The following is a 10,697-nucleotide window of genomic DNA, read 5'->3' as shown; positions in this document are numbered from 1 at the left end:
TGTAGCTTATAAAAATATGGACACTCATGTCTTGATGCCCACGCTCTGAGTGTTTGTGAGGGGTTTACACATAAAACCCTCTCTGCGACTCCGACCGTGAAGTATTACGAAGAATGAAATGTAATACATAAGAATAACCAATATACAACCATCATATAATTTCAAGTTCCAAGTGTGGGTATCTCTATTCAACAAGAACAACAAAAGCAATGGTCAATACATCATGAACAAGCTGAACAGTAAATATTATCTACCTAACCGGATTTGAGGGTGGCCTACACACCAATGCTAGTTCAAGGCGCTGGCCAATGCCTTGATGCCCACACTCCAACACGGCTAAATTAACACAAAGAAAAACAATCATATTACTGGTGCAAATTAAGCGAGCAAACTTCAGTACAACGAACACGAATGAAGAGGACGGACGGTCAGCCGAATCGAAGGACAACAAAATCGACGTACAGTGAGAGTGCAAAAGAGGCGACACACGCCCAAGAGACCATGGCACACCGATCGCAACCTCCTCCTAGACCTTTCTCCAACGAAACAAGAAACAACCGTCGGCTGCCCCCGTGCTCCCGCTGCCATCGCCCACTTTCAGCGTGTAACAATAGCCGCCTGGACAAGAAGGATGCCGCACTGACACAGACCCGCAGTCAGACCGACGAAGAAGCTCACGAAAATACTTCCATTCGAGGGGAGCGAGAGGAAGCTGGTGTGCTCTGGTGAGAAGAAAATAATATGGCAAGTGATGCCTAAAGCACAGGACACGCTTTTATGGAAGGACCGAGACGGGTAACTGACCTTGCACTGCAAAGAAAAGACATATTCGTGACATTATGGCCCAAACAAAAAACCTTTTCTAGTATGGGCAAAGGTGTCCCGTCTTTCAATGAGATGGTAACTATCTTTTTTAGGATGTTGACTTTGACGATCCGACTACGAACGTGTGAAGATGTCGATCCTTAGCAATCGCTAAACCAACTTCGAGAGGTTATTGACCACGCCGGAGCACGATCAACCTGACCATGAGGGTCTATTTCCTGCAGGCAAACGAAGAACAAGCAAGAAATTGATATTGCAATCTGAATATTGTGAATTTAAGAGGAAAGCTTTATTAATCGAAGCGGCGTTCTGTGATGTCTTGGCGTCGTTGTTGAACACAAACGAAGGACGCGAGTTGCAGCTATAGCAAACATTAATCTAAACAAAACCCAAGTCTAAAGGGTGCCCCAAGGGATGTATTTATAGGGGAAAAGAGAGGGGATTTCGTCCACCCTTGGTAAGGTGGGACTAAAACACCTCCTGAGTCGTTTCCACAACAATACAAACTCTAAAAATAGCATACGAAGAGAGGTCACCCTTTTCATATTTATAGGGGAAAAGAGAGGGGATTACGTCCACCCTTTGGCAAGGTGGGACTAAAACACCTCCCGAGTCGTTTCCCCAACAATACAAACTCTAAAAATAGCATACGAAGTATTATTTCGAAATTACATGGGCCTAACCCAAAAATAAGGTGGCACAACACCTATAAATAAGCTATGGACGAAATTTATGAAAGGCTATCTTGTATATTTTGTCAATGTTCTTGTTGTTGGAAATATGCCCTGGAGGCAATAATATTTGTATTATTATATTTCCATATTCATAATTAAGAGTTTATATTTCGTGCTATAACTGCTATGATCCTGGAATATGCGATTCACTGTAAAACTCATATGCACGTCGATGTGGCTTGAACTACGTCGGTATTTTTCCAAAGAGGAAGGGATGATGCATCATAGCTACGGTAGGTATTTTCCTCGATGATGAGACCAAGGTTATCGAACCAGTAGGAGAACCACGCAACACCATGTAAACAACTCCTGCACATAAAGAAAAAAATACTTGTAACCCAAAATAAGAGAAGGGTTGTCAATCCCTCACGGGTAAAGGATAGATAAAATTGTAGTAGATTGGATAAACAGATCTCGCGGGAACGCGAGATAAAATGAATAAAAATTGCAGCAAGGTATTTTTGTTGGATTAATAGATCTGAAAATAAAAGCAAATAAAAATATATCTCGAAGGCAAATATAATAAAGAAGAGACCCGGGGGCGTAGATTTCACTAATAGCATACGATGGGTAAACAAATTACTGTTGGGCAATTGATAGAACTTCAAATAATCATGACGATATCCAGACAATGATCATTATATAGGCATCACATCCAAGATTAGTAGACCGACTCCTGCCTGCATCTACTACTATTACTCCACACATCGACCGCTACCCAACATGCATCTAGTGTACTAAATTCATGGAAAAACAGAGTAATGCAATAAGAACGATGACATGATGTAGACAAGATCTACTTATGTAGAAATAGACCCCATCTTGTTATCCTTAATGGCAATGATACATACGTGTCGATTCCCCTTCTATCACTGGGATCAAGCACCGTAAGATCGAACCCATCAGAAAGCACCTCTTCCATGGCAAGAAAAATCGATCTAGTTGGCCTAACTAAACCAAAGATTCGAAGAAGAAATACGAGGTTATAAGTAATCATGCATGTAAGAGATCAAAAGACTCAAATAACTTTCATGGATAAAAACATAGATCTGATCATAAACTCAAAGTTCATCGGATCCCAACAAACACACCGCAAAAAGAGTTACATCAAGTAGATCTCCAAGAGACCATTGTATTGAGAATCAAAAGAGAGAGAGAGAGAGGAATCCATCTAGCTACTAACTACGGACTCGTAGGTCTACAATGAACTACTCACGCATCATCGGAGAGGCACCAATGAGGATGATGAACCCCTCTGTGATGGTGTCTAGATTGGATTTGTGGTTTCTGGAACTTACGGTGACTGGAATTGATTTCCGTCGACTCCCCTAGGGTTTCTGGAATATTGGGGTATTTATAGAGCAAAGAGGCGGTGCGGGAGGCCACCGAGGTGGGCACAACCCAACAGGATGCGCCTGGGGCCCCAGACGCGCCCAGGTGAGTTGTGCCCCCCTCGGGGCACCCCTCTGGTACTTCTTTGGCCCATCCTGTGTCTTCTGGCCTAGAAAAATTCGCCAAAAAGTCTCGTTGCGTTTGGACTCCGTTTGGTATCGATTTCCTGCAAAGTAAAAACAAGCAAAAAACAGGAACTGGCACCGGGCACCATGTCAATAGGTTAGTCCCAAAAAATGATATAAATTTGCTATAAAATGATTGTAAAACATCCAAGAATGATAATATAACATCATGGAATAATCAAAAATTATAGACACGTTGGAGACGTATCAGCACCCCCAAGCTTAATTCTTGCTCGTCCTCGAGTAGGTAAATGATAAAAACAGAATTTTTGATGTGGAATGTTGTTCATCACATATTCTTTTCTTTGTAGCATGGACATTTGGACTTTTATATGATTCAAAGCAATAGTCTAGTTTTGACATGAAGATTTCAATACTCAATCATATCAACAAGCAACCATATCTTTCAAAATATCAATACTAAAGCAAGTTATCCCTAGCCCATTATGCTCAAGTATTGATCCATTCATGAAACACACTCGCATATTAGCTACACCCAATGCTCAAGTACGATCATAGTGCCCCTTAGTTGGTGCTTTATAAGAGAAGATGGAGACTCAAATAAAAATAAAAATTGCATAAAGTAAAAGAAAGGCCCTTCGCAGAGGGAAGTAGGGATTTGTAGAGGTGCCAGAGCTCAAAGTGAAAAAAGGTATAGATAAAACATTTTGGTGGCATGCCTTTCATGTCAACGAAAACGATCGAGTACTTCCCAATACTTTCCATGCTAGATATATCATAGGCGGTTCTCAAACAGAAAATAAAGTTTATTCCTTTTCCACCATACTTTCACATCCACGGCTAATCGAATCCACAGGTGCCGTCCATACCAACACTTTCCAAGGAATTTATTATTTGACAACATAAAGTAAATTCATTTTTCATTTCGGGACTAGGCATCCCTAATACCTTTGCCGTACTCTCGTGCAATGATAAGTGAATAAACACTCATCTTGAGAATAACACATCTAGCATGGAAAAATATCAGCCACCCCTTACCGTTTCATGAGCGGTACAAGCACACAAAAGAGAAATTTATTTTGAAAATTAGAGATGGCACATACAAATTTGCTTAGAACAGCAAAAGAATACCGCATATAGGTAGGTATAGTGGACTCAATTGGCAAAACTAGTTTAAGGATTTTGGATGCACAAGTAGTGATCATACTTAGTGCAAATGAAGGCTAGCAAAAGATTGAGAAGCATCCTACCAAGAAACGAAAAATCTCATAAGAGAGCATTAAGCATAACTAACACCGAATAATGCACCACAAGTAGGATGTAATTTCATTGCATAACTATTGACTTCCGTGCTTGCATAGGGAATCACAAACCTTAACACTAATATTCTTACTAAAGTATAATTACTCATCAACATGACTCACATATTATATCAACATATCGCAAAGCTATTACAAGGAATCAAGTTTGTTTTATCCAATGATCTTCATGAAAGTTTTTATTATATCCCTCTTGAATATCTATCACTTTGAGACTAATTTCATATGTTGCTTTTGATAGCTCAAACAAATCTAAGTGAAGAACATGAGAATAAATTTTTCTTCTCTCAAAATGATTTAAGTGAAGCAAGAGAGAAATTCTAAAAAATTACTAACTCTCAGATAAATCTAAGTGAAGCATGAGAGCATTTCTTCAAAAATACTAAAGCACACCGTGCTCAAAAAGATAAAAGTGAAGCACTAGAGCAATTCCATAGATCATAAAGATTTAATTGAAGCATAGAGAGCAATTCTAACAAGTCATAGCATAATTTTGGCTCTCTCAAATAGGTGTGTCCAGCAAGAATAGATGACACAAAATAAAAAGCAAAACAGGCAAAGACTCAAATCATACAAGACGCTCCAAGCAAAACTCATGATATGTGACGAATAAAAATATAGCTTCAAGTAAAATACCGATGGTCGTTAGAAGAAAGAGGGGATGCCACTCGGGGCATCCCCAAACTTAGTTGTTTTCTTCTCTCTTAGATAATTACTTGGGATGCCATGGGCATCCCCAAGCTTAGGCTCGTGTTACTCCTTATTGTTGGGAATCGTTGCATGGAAAACAAAAAAAAATTCTATGCACATGCAATGATCTATCCATGGAGATGCATAGCAACGAGGGGGAGAGTGTGTCTACGTATCCTCATAGACCATAAGCGGAAGCATTTAACAATGTAGTTGGTGTAGTCGAACTTCTTCTAGCTCTAACCAATCAAGTACCGAACGTACGACACCTTCGATTTCTGCACACGTTCAGCTCGGTGATGTCCCTCGCCTTCTTAATCCAGCAAGTGGTCGAGGTAGTAGATGAGTTCCGTCAGCACGATGACGTGGTGACGGTGATGGTGGAGTGATCCTCGCATGGCTTCGTCTAAGCACTACGAAGATATGACCGATGGTGTAAACGGTGGAGGGGGCGCCCACTACAAAAAAAAGACACATCCGTGACATTTTGGGCCGAACGAATTTTTTTCTATCATACATATGACACTTCTATGACGATAATTGTGACAAAACCCGGTATCATCATAGATGTGGTGGGCTCCTACTTCTATGACAAAAAATCATGACAGAGAATGGGTTTTTCGTCCTGGGCGGGCCGGAGACGCAGCTGCATGACATTCTTTGGGTCGTCCATGACGGAAAAAACCGTGGTAGAAGCGAGGGGGAGGAAAATTTCGGGGAGTTCCCGGTTACGGTGGGAGGTCGGGGGCCGAGCGATGCGCGTTTCTCTCGTACACGTACGCACGTGTGTGCGAGGCGTTGGCTCTAACTGAACCCGAGCGAGGCGTTGGTCTCTAACTGAACCCGAGCGATTGCACTGCAGGCTACACGTTACTGAACCCGAGCGATCGATCGATGGCTATTAACTGAACCCGATCGAGCGATTCCTTCGCTACTGCTGCTAACTGCAGCCGATCGATGCTGCCTATGGATGAACAGTGAGCGTTTGCGGGGGGGGGGGGGGGGGGGGGGGGGGGGGGGGGGGGGGGGGGGGTTGGATGAACAGTTCCCGGTGGGGGTGGATGAACAGGACCCCGTGGTGTTGCCTCTGGATGAACAGGACCCCGATCGATCGAGCCGGTTGGGGCTAGATGAACAGGACCCCGTGGAGGGCTGGATGAACAGGATCACCCCGTGGAGGGCAGGATGAACAGTAGATGGTGGAGGGCAGGATGAACAGTAGCCCGTGGAGGGGTGGTTGAACAGGAGCCCGTGGAGAGGGCTGGTTGAACAGTAGTCGGTGGAGTAGCGCGCGGTGGAGGCTGGATGAACAGGAGCCCATGGATGAACAGTCGCAGATGGAGGCTGGAGGAGGTCGACGGTGGATGAACAGTAGCTCATGGAGGCTGGAGGGGGTCGACGGTGGAGATGAACCGTATCCCGTGGAGTCTCGTTTTGCGGTACGCCACACCCCTCCCGATGAACAGGACTCCCGTTTCGACCGTAGTGCTCCAACACAAGTCCGTTTCGTCCGTTTTGCGGTACGCCACACCCCTCCCGATCAACAGGACCCCCGTTTCGACCGTAGGAGGTCCATTTTTCCGTTCTACGGTACGCCAGACCCCTCCTGATGAACAGGATCCCGTTTCGAACGTGGCCGGTCGAACCTTCGTTCTGCGGTACGCCAAGCCTCGTTTCCATCGCCTGTTTCGTCCAAGCCCTCCCGATGAACACGACACATTCCGTTGCCTCCCCATGAACATGACGACGATGTTGTTTCTCCGTTCCGATCCAGCAATGTACACGAGCCCTGGCCGTACGTATGCGCGAGTAGGCGTTCGAGACCCCGCTCGTATGTACACATACGTGGTCGTATTTTCTTTCTTGCACCCTGGCCGCTGTACATACGTGTACATGCTACGTGCGCGCCCCTACTACGACACATGCGCGCCTCTACTACGACACGTGCGCGCCTCTACATCGACCAGTATGTACGTACACGTTCGCGACCAGAATGACAACGCTATGTATGCTTCGACCAGGTGGGTCCCGACTGTCAGGCACTTGCTTGCCTGCAAAGATGTAGCTGGTGGGTCCCAGCAGTCAGGGGGCGAATCGTTTTTGTTTTTTTGCCCAGACGCACTTCCTTGCGTGCGAAGATGTAGCTGGTGGGTCCCAGCAGTCAGGGGGAAACGTTTTTTCGTGAAATACAGTGGCCCGTCCGGTGGGTCCCAACTGTCAGATGGAGGAATCATTATTTTCCGTGTAATAAGGAGGCACTTCCTTGCTGCTACCGTGGACCCAGCTGTCAGCCTCTCCACGTACAGTCCACGTCCGATGGAAGTCGTTCCTTGACAACGCCGCGCCGAGAGCACCAGGGCGGTGGACGACGGCGAGGCCTAGGAAGGGGACGACACGGAGGCAGGGAAGACTCGACAGTTGTTTCCCACACGGAGGGGAGTACGATTGTACGAGGGTTTACTAGTTCGTCTGCCGTCGCTGGAGAATAACAACAGGTGTGGGTGAGTAGAGGGATGGCTAAGCCAGCGATGGGAGTACGGTCGGGCGGTGAGGCCTGTGCGGCAGCATAGCCGACCGCGAGGAGGAGGGAGCAGGCAGTCCCGCCGGCCCTTGTTTGAGCGGCTGGAGCAGGAAGAGCAGAGATTGAAGAAGCACGACGGCCGTTGGATGGACATCCAACAGTCAGTGCTTGTGCGTCAACCTTTTTTTTAGGAAAACCTCAAATCTGTGGAAAACAGCATACATCCCATCTACCATTATTTCTAATAATTTACAGCTCATTTGCTAATTCTTAAGGTTTTTTGGAGCCCATATTCTTTTTGTTAGCATTACAGCCCATATTGTGGCAATGGTTAAAAAATTATACGAAATTTTGCATATTTCGGTGCGGTCCAAACTGTTTTTAATCCCGAAATTTCGACTCACATTCAAACTGATTTTAAAAATAAATATATATCAATATAAAATCCAACAAATTCTCCACGCATAAAAATTAATGTAATTTAAATTCTTGAAATGAAAAAAAATTGAAACTAATTACCGATTTGATGTGTTTTAAAAATGTACAGCCCATTTCTCATTACTGATGGCCCATTTTCTCGGCCAGCCGAATGAAAGCTCTCATCGTCTTGAAAGATTTGCAGCCCAACAGGCCTGACAAAGTGACTTACTTGGCAAATCACAAAAAAACTGTGCTGTGGCCGTGGACCCAGCTGTCAGCCTCTCCACGTACAGTACTCTTCCGATGGAAGTCGTTCCTTGACCACGTTGACCACGCCGCGCGGAGAGCACCACGGCGGTGGACGACGGAGAGGCCTAGGAAGGGGACAACGCGGCAGTGGAAGCCCGCGCGGAGAGGACTACGAGGGTTCACTGGTTCGGCTGTGGTGTGAGGATATCGTTGCCGCAGGGCCTGGCCAGCAGTGGGAATAGTAGGGGGCGGTGAGGCCTCTGCGGCAGCACAGCCGGCCACGGAAGGCAGGAGCATGCGGCACGACCGGCGCTGCTTTGGATGGTTGGAGCAAGAAGACCAGAGGTTGAAGAAGCACTACGGCCGTTGGATGGACATCGTACGATCACTGGAGCTAGAATCGTTCATATTAACTAAGTTGACAAAGCCCTTCGTCCCCGTCAACTTAGTAGGCCCACAAGTCAGCCTCCCAGCAAGGTGGGTCCCAGCTAGCCGGGGGAGTATTCATTTTTTTGTGCGTAATAAGGAGGCACTTCCGGTGGGTCCGAGCTGACAGTGGGGGGAACGGTTTTTCGCGAAATACGGTGGCCCGTCCGGTGGGTCCCAGCAGTCAGGGGGAAACGATTTTTTTCGCAAAATACTGGTGGCCCGTCTGGTGGGTCCCTGCTGTCAGGTGGAGGAATCATTATTTTCCACGTAATAAGGAGGCACTTCCTTGCTGCCGCCGTGGACCCAGCTGTCAGCCTCTCCACGTACAGTCCACGTCCGATGGAAGTCGTTCCTTCCACGTTGACCACATCGCGCCGGGAGCACCAGGGCGGTGGACGACGACGAGGCCTAGGAAGGGGACGATGCGGAGCCGGTGAAGACGCGGCAGTGGATGCCCATGCGGAGAGGAGTATGAGGGTTCACTCGTTCGGCTGCGGTGTGAGGCTGTCATCGACGCAGGGCCTGGCCAGCGATGGGAATAGTAGGGGGCGGTGAGGCCTCCACTGCAGCACAGCCGGCCACGGGAGGCAGGAGCAGGCGGCACGACCGGCACTACTTTGGGTGGCTGGAGCAAGAAGACCAGAGGTTGAAGAAGCACTACGACCGTTGGATGGACATCGTACGGTCACTACAGCTAGAATCTTTTATATTGACTAAGTTGACAAAGCCCTTGGTACGTCAACTTAGTAGGCCCACAGGTTAGCTTCCGAAACGGTGCACCCCAGATGTGAGGGGGAGGAATCATTTTTTGGGTGGGTGAAGCTAGAATATCCGAGATTGAAGAAGAAGCACGGTATCCGTTGGATGGACATCCAACGGCCACTGCTGCTAGAACCGTGTGTTGACTATAAGTTGACAAAGCCTTGCATACGCGTCAAATCTGTTTTTTAGGGACGCGTCAACTTAGTAAGGCCAGAAGTGTGTGGCAGAGAACTTATAGCCCATTTGAGATTTGTAAGAATGTGTAGCCCATTTTTGAATTCTAATGGAATTTACTACAACCCATTTATAGTTTGTTAAAAGTACAGCCCATTTTAACCAATCGTTCAAAACAGAATTCAATAAAATTTCCCACATTTTGATGGGATCCGAAATATTTTTATCCCAAAATTTCTAATCAGATTAAATACAATTTCAATATAAATTTATATTACGTAAAAATCCAACGAAACATTGCGCTCACAACAATTAATGAAATTAAAATTTTCAATATCCAAAAATAATATTTTATAAAGTAATCACGTGTTTGGTGCATTTTTTTATAGTTACTGCCCAGTTTTTATAATTACATCTTATTTATTATTTTTTAAAGCCCATTTTCTTGTTAAGCCTAATGCATCCCTCCTAGGAAAGATTTGCAGCCCATCGGGGCAGAGAATAACAACTTGACCTTGCCTGGGTATTCCTAAAAAAAAGTATAGCTGGGCTAGCCATTTTCAGCTTGAAAAAAATTAATATCTGGGCTGGATATCTGGCATGGGCTAGACGGGCCACAGCCCGCCCAGTTAATACCTGTAGCGATGTTTTCGTTGTTGTTCAGAGGAGAAAAATTAATATCTAGGCTAAACATCGAAAAACTCTACAGTGCTCACACCTCAAAAACACAAATATTGCTCGAGCTGCTTGGTCCCAGCTGTCGACCACTTCTTGTGCAATTCTCTCGTTTATTGACTAGTACTACATAGGTTGACAATGGTATGGGACTGTGATGTCAGGAAACCAGGGGAAGCAAAAAAATAACTCCAGCGAGCGCTTCCACCTCTGCCTCGTTGTCTCCCGTGGAAACTCCTTTCCTCCTTTTTTTGCTCGGACAAGGACCAATGCACGCAGCACGTCCATGCGGTTATTAGGCAAGAAATAAAAGCGCTTTGCATGCTATGAATTACGATGGCCTGCATGGGTAGCTAATAAGGCATCCTCATAACTGCTGTGATTAAATGTTGTGTTCAGAAGAGAGAAATATTTTTCTTTT

Source organism: Triticum urartu, chromosome 4, assembly GCF_003073215.2.
Source record: "Triticum urartu cultivar G1812 chromosome 4, Tu2.1, whole genome shotgun sequence".
NCBI classification, from domain to species: Eukaryota; Viridiplantae; Streptophyta; class Magnoliopsida; order Poales; family Poaceae; genus Triticum; species Triticum urartu.
Note: the sequence above shows the minus strand (reverse complement) of the source record.